The following is a 15,770-nucleotide window of genomic DNA, read 5'->3' as shown; positions in this document are numbered from 1 at the left end:
CTGAGCATGTTTTGGAGGTTACAGTGAAGGAGCTTGGATTCATCTGTGTCAAAAGATGGATGAGGGAAGGTAGAATGATCCACTTTTGCTTCTCTTTGAAAAGGGACAGAGGAAGAGGTGAGACAGATGGAGGTTTTCCAGGCTGGTGATAATCCAACGCTTTGGATGGATGTAGCTATCAGTATCTGCAGGGCACTAGCTTCCCTCTGGCAAACTCCAGTTGTTAACTAGAGTTGCAAAATCTATATTAGTTTTATAGAAGAGAGTAGCCTGTGAGCAACACAGGGATCATTTTATCTTAAACCTCAAACTTTTGTGCATAAACATGCAGATTTTTAGCCTCCTAGTAACACTGAGGGTTTTTTTCAATGTATGGTAAAGATGAGAGGAGGTAATTTCATCATATCTCAAAACTGGTAGCCAGTTTGTTACTATCCCAGGAACATATTATTTCTTGTGCCTTTTTAAAAGTGATGGAAATATTGTACTGGCAGAGTATGGAAAGAGGCCACTTTCCTTATATTGATGTGTCACCACCAAGACTAAAATCACCCTGTGTTCAAATCTGCCCTCGTGCAGTATTCTTGCCAGCAAGTTAAAGAAGTATGGGCTGGATGAATGGACTAAAAGGTGGAGAGAAAGCTGGCTAGATCATCGGGCTCAACGGGTAGTGATCAATGGCTCCATGTCTAGTTGGCAGCCAGTATCAAGAGGAGTACCCCAAGGGTCGGTCCTGAGGCCGGTTTTCTTCAACATCTTTATCTGAATGATGGGATTAATTGCACCCTCAGCAAGTTCGCAGATGACACTAAAATGGGGGGAGAGGTAGATACGCTGGAGGGTAGGGATAGGATCCAGAGTGACCTAGACAAATTGGAGGATTGGGCCAAAAGAAATCTGATGAGGTTCAACAAGGACAAGTACAGAGACCTGCACTTAGGAAGGAAGAATCCCATACACCGCTACAGGCTGGGGACCAACTGGCTAAGCAGCAGTTCTGCAGAAAAGGACCTGGGGATTACAGTGGATGAGAAGCTGGATATGAGTCAGCAGTGTGCCCTCATTGCCAAGAAGGCCTAATGGTATATTGGGCTGTATTAGTAGGAGCATTGCCAGCTGATCAAGGAAAGTGATTATTCCCCTCTATTCGGCACTGGTGAGGCCACACCTGGAGTATTGAGTCCAGTTTTGGTCCCCCCACTACAGAAGGGATGTGAACAAATTGGAGAGAGTCCAGCGGAGGGAAATGAAAATGATTACGGAGCTGGGGCACATGACTTACGAGGAGAGGCTGAGGGAACTGGGCTTATTTAGTCTGCAGAAGAGAAGAGTGAGCGGGGATTTGATAGCAGCCTTCAACTGCCTGAAGGAGGGTTCCAACGAGGAAGGAGTTAAGCTGTTCTCACTGGTGGCAGATGACAGAACAAGGAGCAATGGTCTCAAGTTTCAGTGTGGGAGTTCTAGATTGGATATTAGGAAACACTATTTCACTAGGAGGGTGGTAGAATCTCCATCCTTACAGGTTTTTAAGGCCTGGGTAGACAAAGCCTTGGCTGTGATGATTTGGTTGTTGTTGGTCCTGCTTTGAGCAGGGGGTTGGACTAGATGACCTCCTGAGGTCTCTTCCAACCCTAATATTCTATGAGTCTATGATAACGTCACAGGTCTCTCCTGGAAATAAGCCCTGCCAGCAATAAGAAACCTGGCTGCAATAAATGGGAAAAAAGTATGTTCTTCCCTGATGGAAAGGTCTCGGATTTGCAGCAGAAAGGACCTGGAGCAGCCTAAGCAGCCCTGAGCTAGGAACCCTAAAATGAGCCAGTCCTGAGTAAGAGAACTGGTTTGGATTTAATCTCATCTCTTTGTTTGATAAAGTTCAATCCCAGGAAATGAGTGAGTTTTGCCTCAACAAAGTAAGGCAAAGTATAGATTTTAGATCAATAGAAATAGAAAGTGTCAGTGACCTGTTACAAGTGTCTGCTTTTTATATTCGATATTGTAATGGAATTACTTCTTCTAGTATATTATGATCTATGCCTTGATTCCCCTCCCACTTACACTAGTCTTACCCAGTGTCATTCCACTTACTCATGATTCTCACAAGTGTGCAAAGGGAATTGAGCCCTAATGCACTAGAAATAGAAAATATAAATATAAGATGTTATAAACTCTTTACTAGATGCCCATCATCCTGGTGTCTAGGCATGATAGTTGGGAGGTGAGAGGGGTCTGAAACCCCAAGGTGAATCAACACTGAACAGAAGGTTCTTTACACTCCATTGAACAATTTGTGAGGGTGTTTTTCGTCATAGCAACTGTAGGTGGCAAAGACAATCCTTGACCGTTTCCATGGTGAACTTTTCCCCAGATTGTTGCTGTCAATTCAAAAGGGAACATTCTGAATACATTTATTTCAGGTCGATGAAAGCAAACTGAGCATTGAACTGTCCACAGTCTTTGGGAATTAAACACCAATGTGATTCACTGACAACCTGGGTTACTTTTGGGTGACTGAAAATATCTCCACTGGAAAAAGTATTTGTAGAAAACAAACACAATAGGAAAATGCTAGTTACTGAATGTGAAGCATTATCAAGGCCTAAGGCCCCATGGGATTCATGCTGTTCTGGATATGATAGAAATACACTCAAGGATGGCTCCAACACCAAACAACATGCAAGAGGGTTCTTTTCCTTTTACTACCCTCAGTTAGGAATCTACAGTGCTGAAACCTTGCATTTAGCAGTCCCTGGTTTCTCTGGGTCACAATTGCCCAAGGCTCAATTTTGAAATTTTGGCCTCTCTGCAGGCCCCAGACATCATGGTCTAAATTTATATGCTGGTCTTTTGTGAGGTGAAAATGGGTATAGTTCAATGCTATGAAAGCAGAATTACTGTGGGGATATATACTGACCCAACCAGGGAAAGCTCCCTGCACAGAGTGTTCTAGCCATGGACAGAAGTAATCTGTGCAAGGGATGGAATTCCCATACCATAGATCATGTGAGTTTCAATGTGCTGACCATATCCTCCCAGATCGGAGTACGCTTTTCTTGTCTCTTTCACAGAAGACCAGAGGAGTGCGTTTCGGAGGACTGTGTCACTCCACACTTCATACATACTGAAACACAAGAGAGGTGACCTGGATTTGACTACTTGACATCTGAAATGTTTAAAAAAGGGGTTGGGTTTGCACTGAGGTTTCAGCAAGTTCTTCCTCATAACTAGTTTCCCTCTCCTGATTCAGAGCTGAGTTTTATACTCTGGCTGTCAACTTGGCCAGCTGAAGTTCCCCTATGCTAGACATTTCCCATGTGGGGTAGAGCTGGTTCAGGTAGAAGGATTACCCCACTGCAGGCAGTGCCTTGGCTGTATAACCTAGTAGAGTGTCCACAGCCAGAGAACCACTGTGCTTTTGATGCATCAAGATGCCACACTGGCCCTTAAAGCCGTGAGTACTCAAGTGCAAATTAGGATAGTCCTGAGGCCTCTCTAATTTGTGGTGGGGCTGAAGAGACCCTCCACTGGCATAAAACCACCTCCACTCCAGCTTCAATCCTGTCCAGGGCCAGATTATGATCTTCTGAGGCCCTAAACTATGTTGAGTGTAAGAGGTCCCGTACCATAAAAAAAAATGAATTTATTATTTTCACAGAAAGGACATTGAATATATAAACATGAAAGCTTTATATTTGGATATATACAAAGGTGTAGTTGTAAACATAGAATAATAATCTTCATTTTCAGCAGCCCTCTCTGTAACGATGACATCATGACAAAATAAATTGTAGACAAATTCTTTGAACTAATTGCGTATGTAAGTAAAGTAGAAGTAAACAATACAATATAAAAAATACAAAATAAAAAAATAAAGTAAATAATACAATTTACTAGAAGAGTTCTCAGGAAATTTTTCTTCTCTGTTGGGGCATCTAAATTGTGGAATTCCTTTTCTGAATGCGCTATGAGACTCTTAGAGGATATAAGATGACACTAGAAGATACAAGAGGCAATAGAGGATATAGGCTGCAGATAACGCACAAGTTTAAAGCTCAACTATTAGTTATATTGATATGAATTACACCTAAGTAATAAGCAAACCATCGGAAAATTGTATGCGGAATGTATTTTTCCAATAAATTGATTTGTTTTTTCATAGACAGTTATGCTGAATTACCTAATATTGGTACTAAAATTTGAAACCAGTAAAAAAATTAATTTTATATTATAAATATTGAGATTTATATATCTACACAACAACAATATATATGTGTGTGTGTGCGCACCAAAAACCTTTGTTGTTTCACCAGGATATTTCTGTGAAAGTTACTGCTATTTGTCTATGTTCTCACAGGAAAACAAGAGAGGATATATAATTTTTTTACACCCTGAATAAGGAAAATTATCCTTCTTTTCATATGAATAAATGAAAAAATTTGATAAATTGATTAATTTTATTAAGGAAATACAAAGTTTATCCACAGTAGATATAAAATATATTGACAAATGTTTATTCCAATTTAATTTTTGCCACAAAACAATGAATTGTTGGGATTTTTCTTTTGCCATACTATAAAAATGCAATATATTATGCATATGATATGTGATTTATAAGACTATATAAGAATTTTTACATCACATACTACCTATAATAAAATATTATCTTGCACGCTCCAAACCTGCCAAGCAGAAAATCCCAGCCTTTTTTCTTGGCAGACATCTCTTTTCGTGTTTGCTTCTCTGTCCTCTGTCTCCCCAAAGACCACTAATTAATCTCATGTAAACACCTTGGACACACAGAGTGACAACAAGCTATATGCACGAAAGAGAAGGAAAGAATTTACCAGAAAAAAGACTGGTAATCTCTAGACAGGCATTGAGAAAGTGAGAAAAACAAGTCTATATTCAAGCAAATATAATGAATTTTATAGGCTTTAATAGCTTATAAATCATATATGCACATAGTTTGAAATAACTTGCTCACCAAGTACTCAGAATATTTTGATATATATGTATATCTTCTTTCACTTCTCTCAAAACCCTCTATCTATCCTTTCGTCAGCACTCTGACATTTACTTTGAAGGTTCCCAAAACTCATGGTGGGAAGCCAACACAAATTTATCCTCCTCAAGATCCACTTGACCCAAGTCCATAAGACGATCACCTGCACACTCAATCATGTGAAGCATGGGTAACACATGAAGCAGAAAGTGACGTGCACACTAAAATACACAATTGTCCGTATGTACAGACCCAAAGAAGAAAGAACCCACGAACCTACAAGTAGGAGCGTGGCAGGGCGGCTTCACGACACTGCCCTTTCCGACCTCACATTTTCCCTGATTTTATCAGCAGTGAGAATATTAAATTTTTTATTTATTTAAATAAGTTATGAAGGCACGGTCAGAATTTTAGCAGGAACAGCTGGCCACAAAACGCTGCCTTGGGAGACTGATAGCAGACTTAGTTGTAGAAATAGTAATTTTACAAGTGCAATTATCGTTTTTTTCTTAGCCCTGGCCTCCCGCCTGTCAATGATAAACAATTAGTGAAGGGTAAGGATAGGGTGTGGGTATTTGTGTAGCCAGATGTGTATATTTTTATAATATTTGAATGAAAATGTCTATATAGAGAGAGAATATTCTTTTTCCCAAATCTCCTTTATTTATCAACTGATTTTGATAAAATTTTAAATGGAGTCAGTTTTGGGTTTTTTTAGAGGCCCCTCATATTGTGAGGCCCTAAACTGTAGCTCAGTTAGCTTATACCTTAATCTGGCACTGGCCCTGCCCCAGTCAACACTCAGCCCAACCCAAGGATCGTCCTTAATACTTGTATTCAAATAGGTCCAAATCCTAAGAGCCGCTGAGCACTATATTTTGCTCTCAGTAGGTCCTTCGTCATTCTCTCACCATGCACACATCCGCTGTCATAATACAAGAACCAGGGGACATTCAATGACACTGAAAAACAACAAATTTAAACTGATCGAAGGGGAAGTATTTTTGTCAAACACAGAAATCACCTGTGGAACTCATTACTAGCAAATATTGAAGCCAAAAACATGTAAGGATTAAAAAAAAAAAAGAATGTTCTCCTTTGAGTGATTGAGCACATAGACATTCCACTGTAGGTGTATATGGACCCAATGCACTCAAGTCAGAGTCTTTCAGCCACATCTGCAGGGAGCACATGTGCCCCCACTGTTTTCATGCACCAAGCTAAGGATAAAAAGGGGCAAGGTTGCTGCCTCTGTCTCAGTTCCTTCTGACCACCATGGGAAAGAGCTGGAGCTCACTGGCGCTCTCAGCCTTCAGGAATTCTTGTATTGTCTGTAGTTGTTGCTTAATTTAGTGTAGTTAGTAATGTAGTGGTTTATCTGGTGTTTGTGACACACTATACCTCAGGGGAGCGCCCTATAGCCCCCATATTCATCATTTGTATATAATTATGACATTGCATTGTGACATTGTGAACTCACCCCACACTGGACCGGGAAGGGTTAACTCCTCACTGTGGGTAGAGGAAGCCACGCCCCCACATCCCTACCAGGCGTGCTCCAAGTGTAGCAGCAGTGTAAGAGGGAACCCAGAGACCCCGAAGATGCACAGATCACAGATGGGAGTGACAAGGTAGGAAGTAGCCCCCGGGGGGGCGGGGGGGGACAAGTCAGCGTGTTGCGGATGGATCCCCACTGACCCAGTGGTGGACTCACTTGCCACTGCAAGGGCCCTGGGTTGGGACCTGGTGGAGCAGGCAGGGCCTGGGTCCCCCTACCTGGCTGCCACCCCCCCTCCCGGGTGGCAACCCACACACACACACACACACACACACACACACACACACACACACCCCCGCTAGGCCCTACAGCCCCTCCCAGAGGGCCATCCTATTGACTCTGGCCTCTAGGCCATACAGCCGTGCCCAGAATGTGACCCTGTTGGCTCTGGATGCAAGGCCATACAGCCGTGTCCGGAGGGCGACTATATTGACTCTGACTGCTAGGCCATACAGCCACGCCTGGAGGGGTATCTCCATTGACTCGGGCTGCTAGACCTGGCTGCTGGTGAACCCAGTGGATCATTAATGATTCTGGCCACTAGAGCTTACTGCCCTGTAGACCCAGGGTATCTCTATTGACTTTGCCCATTGCGCCTTACTGCCTTGCAAACCCTGGGGTACCCCTATGGATTCTGGACACTAGTCCTTACTGCCTGCCAGAGAAGGGCTACCCCCCAGATGTGGGTCACATTGCCCTATTGCCCTGTGAAACAAGGCGATTCTATAGACTCCGGCCATTGGACTTAAAGCCCTGCAGATCAGGGCAGCTCTACAGACTCCTGCCCTTAGGCCTCATGGCCTGGAGACCAAGAGTAGCTTGAAGGATGGCATGATCTCACCGCACTGGACGTGGTCTCTCCCACCCCGTCATATGCATATAAAGCATGCCTTGTAAGGTATCATGGGAAAGGTTATGATCCTTTGAAACCCACTGTTCCGACTAAATATGTATATCTTTAATTAATATGAAGTTATGAGAATTGTGTTGTATGGTTGTCACCAAAATATGTTGTGGGTTTGGGAAGTGCCGATATTATCTCCCCCAAAGACAATAGCAAGGGAGGTAACCAATGCCCGGGCAGATGCCAAACAGACATCACCAGCCATTGTCCAGCAGAGGAGTTTCAATTCAATGACTCACTCACAGGAGACACACCAGGGGTATTGCTTCACCCTGTGACTCAGCAATGCCCACCAGACATGCCTGGTCGACTTATGTTTTCGAAGCACGGGGACTAAGGGTATAAAACACAACACAGTGGCCCCAGGCTTTGCCTTTTCTCCTCCCCTACCTACACTGCAAGCAACAAGACTGCTCAGAAGACTGGAGACTCCAACAGAGAAGACTGACCAGGTTTCAAGGGTGAAACCTGCGTACTATGAACTGCAATATCCAGTGGGATGAGAAAACGGCTTGGTCTAAATAATGCCTAGTGTCTTACAGGTTTAAGATTTAGATTGTGCACTTATTTTGTTTTCTTTGGTAACTATCTCTGACTTTTTGCCAATGACTTATAATAACTTAAAATCTATCTTTTGTAACCAGTAAACTTGTTTTACTGTTTATCTGTACCAGTGAGTTTGCCTGAACTGTTTGGTAAATCTGCTCAGGTCACAAAGGCTGGTGCACATCCACTTTCCATTGATGAAGTGGTGAACCAGTTAATAAACATGCATTGCCCCAAAAGAGGGTCTTGAGCAGTGCAAGACGGTATATTCCAAGGGTACCAGTCTGGGAGCTGCGGAGGTTTGGCTGGTGCCTTTCTCTGTGTGATTCATGAATGACTCTGGGAGCATTCACGCAATCTTGCTGGGTGTGGGGTTCCACATGTGGTTGTACTGAGTGGTAACAGCACCTGGAGGGGTTTGCTGCTTGCCACCACTAAGTCATTGTGAAAGACAATCCAGAATAGTGAGTAAAAGGGGCACAGCGGTTCCACAGTCCCAGGCTGCACCCTCGGGGGATCCCAGTGGTGCAATGAGCTGGGTAAATACACAGCTTGTTGTACTGAGCGAGATTTGCACTTCATACACTGGTGTAGGGATTTTAAGTGAGATTCAGGTGTGGTGGCTAAGGACAGTCAAGAGGAGGCTACCAGTTTGTAATTTTCTGTTTGCTTATTTCGGGAAAGGGAAGTAGGGACAGAAAAGCAGGAAAATGAGTGAAAGCAGTGAAGCCATTGAGAAGCTGGAGCTGTTTAGACTGCAGGTTGCAGAATAAGAGAGGGAGCACCAGAGAATATTGGAGCTAAAGGAGCTCAAGATAAAAGAGAAAGAGAGAACCTGAGAACCAGAAACAAGCACATGTAAGGGCCCCAGAACTAAGAGCTGGAGAATCTGAGGAGAAAGAAAGAGATAGAAAACACCAACTGGACCTGCTAGAGAAGCAGGACCAGAACCCATCGACCCCAACGATTCCCACCACTCCAAAAATCCACAATTGGGACCATTTATGTCCTGCATACAATGAAGTAGATGATGTTTCTGAATATTTGACTACCTTTGAAAGGCTGTGTGCAGTGCATGAAATCCCTTACGCCAAGAGAGTTCCTACCTTGATTGTGAAATTAACTGGTAAAGCTCTAAATGTATTCAGTGAACTGCCCATTAAGGATGCTTTAGGCTGTTATAAATTCAAAAACACTGTTTTGCAAAGGTTTCAGATTATCCCTGAAACATACAGAGTTAAATTTAGGAATCTTAAGAGGGATATTGGCATGTGTAATGGGGAATATGTGGTGGGGGGGGGGGGAGGAAGATTTGCTGGGAAAATGGGTGAGGGGCAAAGGTGTTACAAGCTTTGAGGGAATGTTTGATCTTGTTGCTCAAGAGCATTTCCGAGGCATATGTTAAGTGTCTATGGGACAAAAATGTAAAGTCTGTGGATGAGATGGCATCTTTGAACAGACATAGGCATCTATTGAAAGCAAACCACCAAAGGAGGGGTTTAAACCTGAGGGGAAGGGAGGGTCCCATTTTATCCCTAGCAAGAAGGAGAGGGCTTGGGAGTCTGGATGTAGTAGTAGGATTTTGTTTGTATTTTGTACAATTTAGAATGAAGGATAACGAATAATGAGATAATAATGTAACATGTATTAATGTATGACTTGACCATATCCTGCCAGCCACCCTTTTTGAATAGCAGAAAGGAGTGGCCTAATGCACTATTGATAGAGATGCATCAGCCAGAATTTCTTTGTGTCTGGACTGATTTCAAGGCAGTAACAGACCTTTGAGGGTCACCACTTTGTTGTAGGTTTAGCATTTTAAAATAAGTAAAAGAATACCATGATTGTTTTCTTTTGCATTGCAACTTGATGTTCCTGTTCAAAATGTTCTGTGTAAATTCATTCTGTTGTGTGTGTGAATGAGGAATGTGTGTTATAAGAGATAAGTGTGAAGGCCATTCTAGGGAGGAACCGGAGCCAGACGCAAGGGCGCCAGGAGGCTGTAACACGCCCCAACTGAAATATCACAGGAGGGCAGATTGATGACTGTAAAGATGAGACAGGCACCTATCAGTTGGGACAAGATAGCTGTGATCAAAACCAGCATCGGATAACTCCCTGAGGAACTTGATGAAAGAACAAGATAAAGGGTGAGAAGGACAATTTAAGAAAACAAGCACTCGTCAAACAACAATTGATTACAGCATGACGGTGCAAAACTCATTGGTCCCAATGAAGGAAAATCACTATAAGAACAGGGTGCCTTGCCATGAAACTTTGGGTTCATCCTGCCAAGACTTGCCTGGAGCATCATGTTGCGACCGACAGAACCCGGCTCCTTCCTACCTGTGATCAACCTAGCTGGCCACTAGATTGATCCAGACTCTGGACTGGTAACTATAACATTGACTGGCAGGACTCTGTGTGTGTGGTGTGATTGAATGCATATGCTAATTGTTGTATCTTCAATAAATGCTGTGTATTGTCTTCTACCCTGAAGAAGATCCTGTGTGCTTCTTATAAGCATAACACAGACATTCCCCTCCCGCAAAAACATCCCCTTACTGGTAATTCCTATCCCAAACCTCCTATCAAGACAGAGGAGCCCAGAAGGTGCTACCTCTGTAATTCCACTGAGTACCTGAAGAATAGATGCCCAAGCTGAGGGAAAGTAAGCCCCCACTAGCCCATGTTAGTGCAGCTTTCCTCAGCACAGAGGCCCCGGAGGGAAACCAGACAGGAACACCCACATCTTACCTTGCAAGTGTTGTGGGGACCCCATACAGTATTCCTTCTTGCTACTGATCACCAAACTAACAGTCCTAGCCTTGTGGAAGAAGTCATTCCCCACTAGCATGTCAATTACTCACACAATCAGATCACTTTCCAGACCTTCCTATGCCACATGGATTTTAGCTAGTGGTATGGGGAATCTAGTTTCACCCACCCCCACAATCATAGAATCATAGAATATCAGGGTTGGAAGGGACCTCAGGAGGTCATCTAGTCCAATCCCCTGCTCAAAGCAGGACCGATCCCCAATTAAATCATCCCAGCCAGGGCTTTGTCAAGCCTGACCTTAAAAACTTCTAAGGAAGGAGATTCCACCACCTCCCTAGGTAACGCATTCCGGTGTTTCACCACGCTCCTAGTGAAAAAGTTTTTCCTAATATCCAAACTAAATCTTCCCCACTGCAACTTGAGACCATTACTCCTTGTTCCGTCATCTGCTACCACTGAGAACAGTCTAGAGCCATCCTCTTTGGAACCCCCTTTCAGGTAGTTGAAAGCAGCTATCAAATCCCCCCTCATTCTTCTCTTCCGTAGACTAAACATCCCCAGTTCCCTCAGCCTCTCCTCATAACTCATGTGTTCCAGTCCCCTAATCATTTTTGTTGCCCTCTGCTGGACTCTTTCCAATTTTTCCACATCCTTGTAGTGTGGGGCCCAAAACTGGACACAGTTCTCCAGATGAGGCCTCACCAGTGTCGAATAGAGGGGAACGATCATGTCCCTCGATCTGCTGGCAATGCCCCTACTTATACAGCCCAAAATGCCATTGGCCTTCTTGGCAACAAGGACACACTGTTGACTCATATCCAGCGTCTCATCCACTGTAACCCCTAGGTCCTTTTCTGCAGAACTGCTGCCTAGCCATTCGGTCCCTAGTCTGTAGCAGTGCATTGGATTCTTCCGTCCTAAGTGCAGGACTCTGCACTTGTGCTTGCTGAACTTCATCAGATTTCTTTTGGCCCAATCCTCCAATTTGTCTAGGTCCCTCTGTATCCTATCCCTACCCTCCAGCGTATTTACCTCTCCTCCCAGTTTAGTGTCTTCTGCAAACTTGCTGAGGGTGCAATCCACACCATCCTCCCGATCATTTATGAAGATATTGAACAAAACCAGCCCCAGGACCGACCCTTGCGGCACTCCACTTGATACTGGCTGCCAACTAGACATGGAGCAATTGATCACTACCCATTGAGCCCGACAATCTCTACCATTTGGCCAGCAGTATACTAGTATATATCATGCCAGTATATTGGGTTTCCGGAGGAAGGTGTTGAGGCCCCAGAAACTGCTCAGGGGAATGGAGAAAGTCTCTCTGCTTCTCCTGCAGCAGAAGGCAGCAGCCTGCTTTCAGGTGGGGGAGGGGCTGGGATGAACTCCTCCACGCCTGAGGAAGACTGCGTACACTCAGGGCCAAGGGCAGGGGAAATGTTGTCTGTGACTGAGGATGCTGTCCCAGTTGTTAGCTGTCTGTCTTTTGCTCAGCTGCAAAACCAAGGGGAACGGGAAGAAGTTTTTTAAGGCGCATGGGAAATTGTATAGAGAGGCTCCTGTGGGAAAGAACAAAAGCCCCGGGCAGCCCTTTAAGCAGTTGCTTGTACCCAGCCAACACTGTGGGGAATTAATGTGGCTAGCACATGATAGTCCTTTTGCTGCTTACTTGGGGGTACAGAGAACATATGACAGATTAAAGAGAAATTTCTACTGGCCAGGAATACAGAATGATGTAAAAGATTATTGCGGGTCTTGTGAATTGTGCCAGGACAGCAAGAAACCTGTAGGATCTCAGAAAGTTCCTCTGTGTCGCTTGCCCATGATACAGGAGGCATTCCTAAGGGTAGCGATGGACATCGTGGTCCTTATGCAGCATCCCACCCAGAGAGGGAACAGGTATATCTTAGTAGTAGTGGATTTTGCCACAAGGTACCCTGAGGCAGTTGCTCTGACTAATGTTGAAGCTGAGACTGTGGCAAAGACCCTTCTCACTATATTCAGCAGAGTGGGTTTCCCTAAAGAGATTTTGTCTGATCGAGGGGAAAATTTCATGTCACAACTTTTCAATGAACTATGGAAGTTGTGTGGGGTGAAACAGCTTAAAACTGCCCCATATCACCCACAGGCCAGTGGCTTGGTGGAAAGGTTCAATGGGACCTTAAAATCCATGCTAGGGAAGTACGCTAAGAAAAGGGGCCAAAATTGGGATAAGTTATTACCATTTCTGTTGTATGCATACAGGGAGGTACCCCAAGATTCCACAGAGTTGTCCCAATTTGATCTTTTGTATGGAAGAAAAATGAGGGGGCCCCTTGATCTCATTAGAGATCTCTGGGAGGGGAACACTGAAGTAAATGAAGAACCAGTGACTGAATACGTTCAGAGGTTCAGGAAAGAATTAAAAGACATGATGGAAATCGTTAAACCAATCTCCAAGACAGTCAGTCCAAACAAAAGGCATGGCATTACAAAAATACTTGTAAATGCATGTTTGAAATGGGGGATTTGGTGATGGTGTTAAGTCCAGTGAAAAAATATAAGATGCAAAACTCTTGGGAGGGACCCTGTGAGGTAGTAGAAGTGGCAAATGAGGACACATATCAAGTTAAAAAGCCCCTTGATGATGCTGTCTCACAGCTTGTACATGCCAACAGGCTGAAAGCCTATCACAGCAGGGAAGCCATAGTAAACCTGATCTGTTGCACGGAAGGGGAAATGGAGGCACATCCCCTTATTGATTTAATGGCTGAATGTCAAGATGGTTCAACCATAGAAAACGTTGAAATCTGCAGTGAGTTAACGCCAGCTGAAAGGGGGGGAAGTGTTGTCAGTGCTACAAGGATACAGTGAGGTGTTTTCCAACAAGCCAGGAAAACCACATGTTAACCCACAAAATCCTTACAAAAAGGATACAACCACCCCCTTCCAGGCCTTACATGGTCACTGACAAGGTGAAAGAACAAATCTGTACAGAGCTAGACAATATGTTGGACCTGGGAGTAATTAAGGAGTCTGACAGCTCTTGGGCATCCCCTGTAGTCTTGGTCCCTAAAAAGGACAAAATTGTAAGAGTCTGTGTCAACTACAGAAAATGTAATGCTGTTACAGTACCAGATGCATACCCTTTGCCTAGGATTGATGACATGCTGGATATACTGAGCAAAGCCAAATAGCTCAGTACTTTTGATCTAACTCGAGGTTACTGGCAAATCCTTCTGGATGAGGATGCATAGAAAAAATCCACTTTTATCACTGACATTGGCCTCTATGAATTCACAATGTTACCTTTTGGTCTGGTCAATGTTGGTGCAACCTTCCAGAGACTGGTCAACAAAGTGCTAAGTGGTTTACAAAATTTTGCAAGGGTATACATAGATGACATAGTAACTGGGCATACAATAGATGACATAGTAACATAGATGATGTTCAGTAACTCATGGGACACCACCAGGGAATCGTGCTTTGACAGCTCAAAGAGGCTGGTCTAATCATAAAACCCTCTCCATGCAAAATAGGAGCAGCCAAAGTCCCTTATTTAGGACATTGAGTTGGAGGGGGACAAATATCCCTGAGCCGCTCAAAGTAGAAGACGTAAATTGGCCTCTGTGCCTCAAACTAAATGGCAGTTCCAATCATTCATAGGCCTAACAAACTATTACCGAAGGTTTGTGTGTGAGTTCAGCTACATTATATCCCCCATCACAGACTTGTGCAAAAAGCACCAACCCAATAAGGTGGTTTGGTCAGAGGCATGCCAAAAGGGTTTTGATAAGATCAAGATACTCTTGTCTGGGAAACCCAGAATAGTAAGTAAAGGCGACACAGCGGTCCCACAGTCCCCGTTTACACACCCGGGACCCCGTCACAGTGTTTACTATGCAGCAATCTACAGGTTTCAAATAATGTGCCACCATGCAGAGCTGTGATCTCTATAAGTGACAAGCACAAAAGTTGCCCAATCTGCTTAGTGGAGGAATGCATGAGGAGTAAATGTTCCACTTATACTTCCTTCCCGACAAAAATGAAAAAAACAGGGGATTTAAACCGGAAAGCACACCTTCTCAAGGAGATGATGCTTCCCTCTTTAAGCCTGACCATGAGAGAATGGAGCGTTAATCCAGGAGGCGTCCCCCTGGTTGCCCCAGCCTCTAAGCTGAAGTCTTCTGAGAAATGTCACTCATCTTCTTCTCCAGCGGCTTCTTCAAAGTGCTCAAAATCCTCATATAAAGGCTCTGAAAAAGCCCTGGGGTTCAGAGTCCAGATCTGTTCGCAAGCCCTGACACTGACACGCACCAGCACTGTCAACCCCAGTGCCAGCAGGGCCATCAAGACAGATGCCTTTGCCTCTACGGGAGAGACCTTCAACTCCAGCATCATCGGCTCCTGTCGGGGGTTGGTTGAGTGGTCTGGGCCGACAGCACTGCCTCCTGGTGACGTTCTGGGATAAAACGCTTAATGGTGAGAGCCCAAAGGCTGCTTTGCCTAGCAAAATTATCACAGGGTAGTGTGACCCCCTGGTGAGAGTCTGAAGGCTGTTTCGCCGAGCAGCAATATCACAGGGGAGGCTCGCTAACTGGTGAGAGCCCGAAGGCTGCTTTGCCTAGTGGCAATATTACAGGGGCGTGTCACTCACTGGCAAGAGTCTAAAGGCCAATTTGGCTAGCAGCAACAGTTTAAGGGTAGCGTTACCTAATGGTGAGAGGGGAGGGGGAGCAGAACCTGGGCCCACTCTACTGGGTTCCGACACAGGTCTCTGCAAAGCAATAGACAATATACATAGCTTAGGCTTGGGATCCCTCCCGGCTTCCTCCCTGCTTTGTCTCCAGAGCCCGTTCCCCTAGTGACAGCAAATCGTCGTCCTCAGCTCCTGCGGTTGACAGATTTCCAGCCGTTTGGCTGAGAGGTTCAGTCCCTGTCGCCTGGATGGCGTCTTCTCAGCTGCTGCACGCAACTGCTCTCCTCAGTGAGCCCAGACT

The sequence above is a fragment of the Natator depressus genome, chromosome 6, assembly GCF_965152275.1.
Source record: "Natator depressus isolate rNatDep1 chromosome 6, rNatDep2.hap1, whole genome shotgun sequence".
Lineage (NCBI taxonomy): Eukaryota > Metazoa > Chordata > Testudines > Cheloniidae > Natator > Natator depressus.
This window is presented reverse-complemented; position numbering follows the sequence as displayed.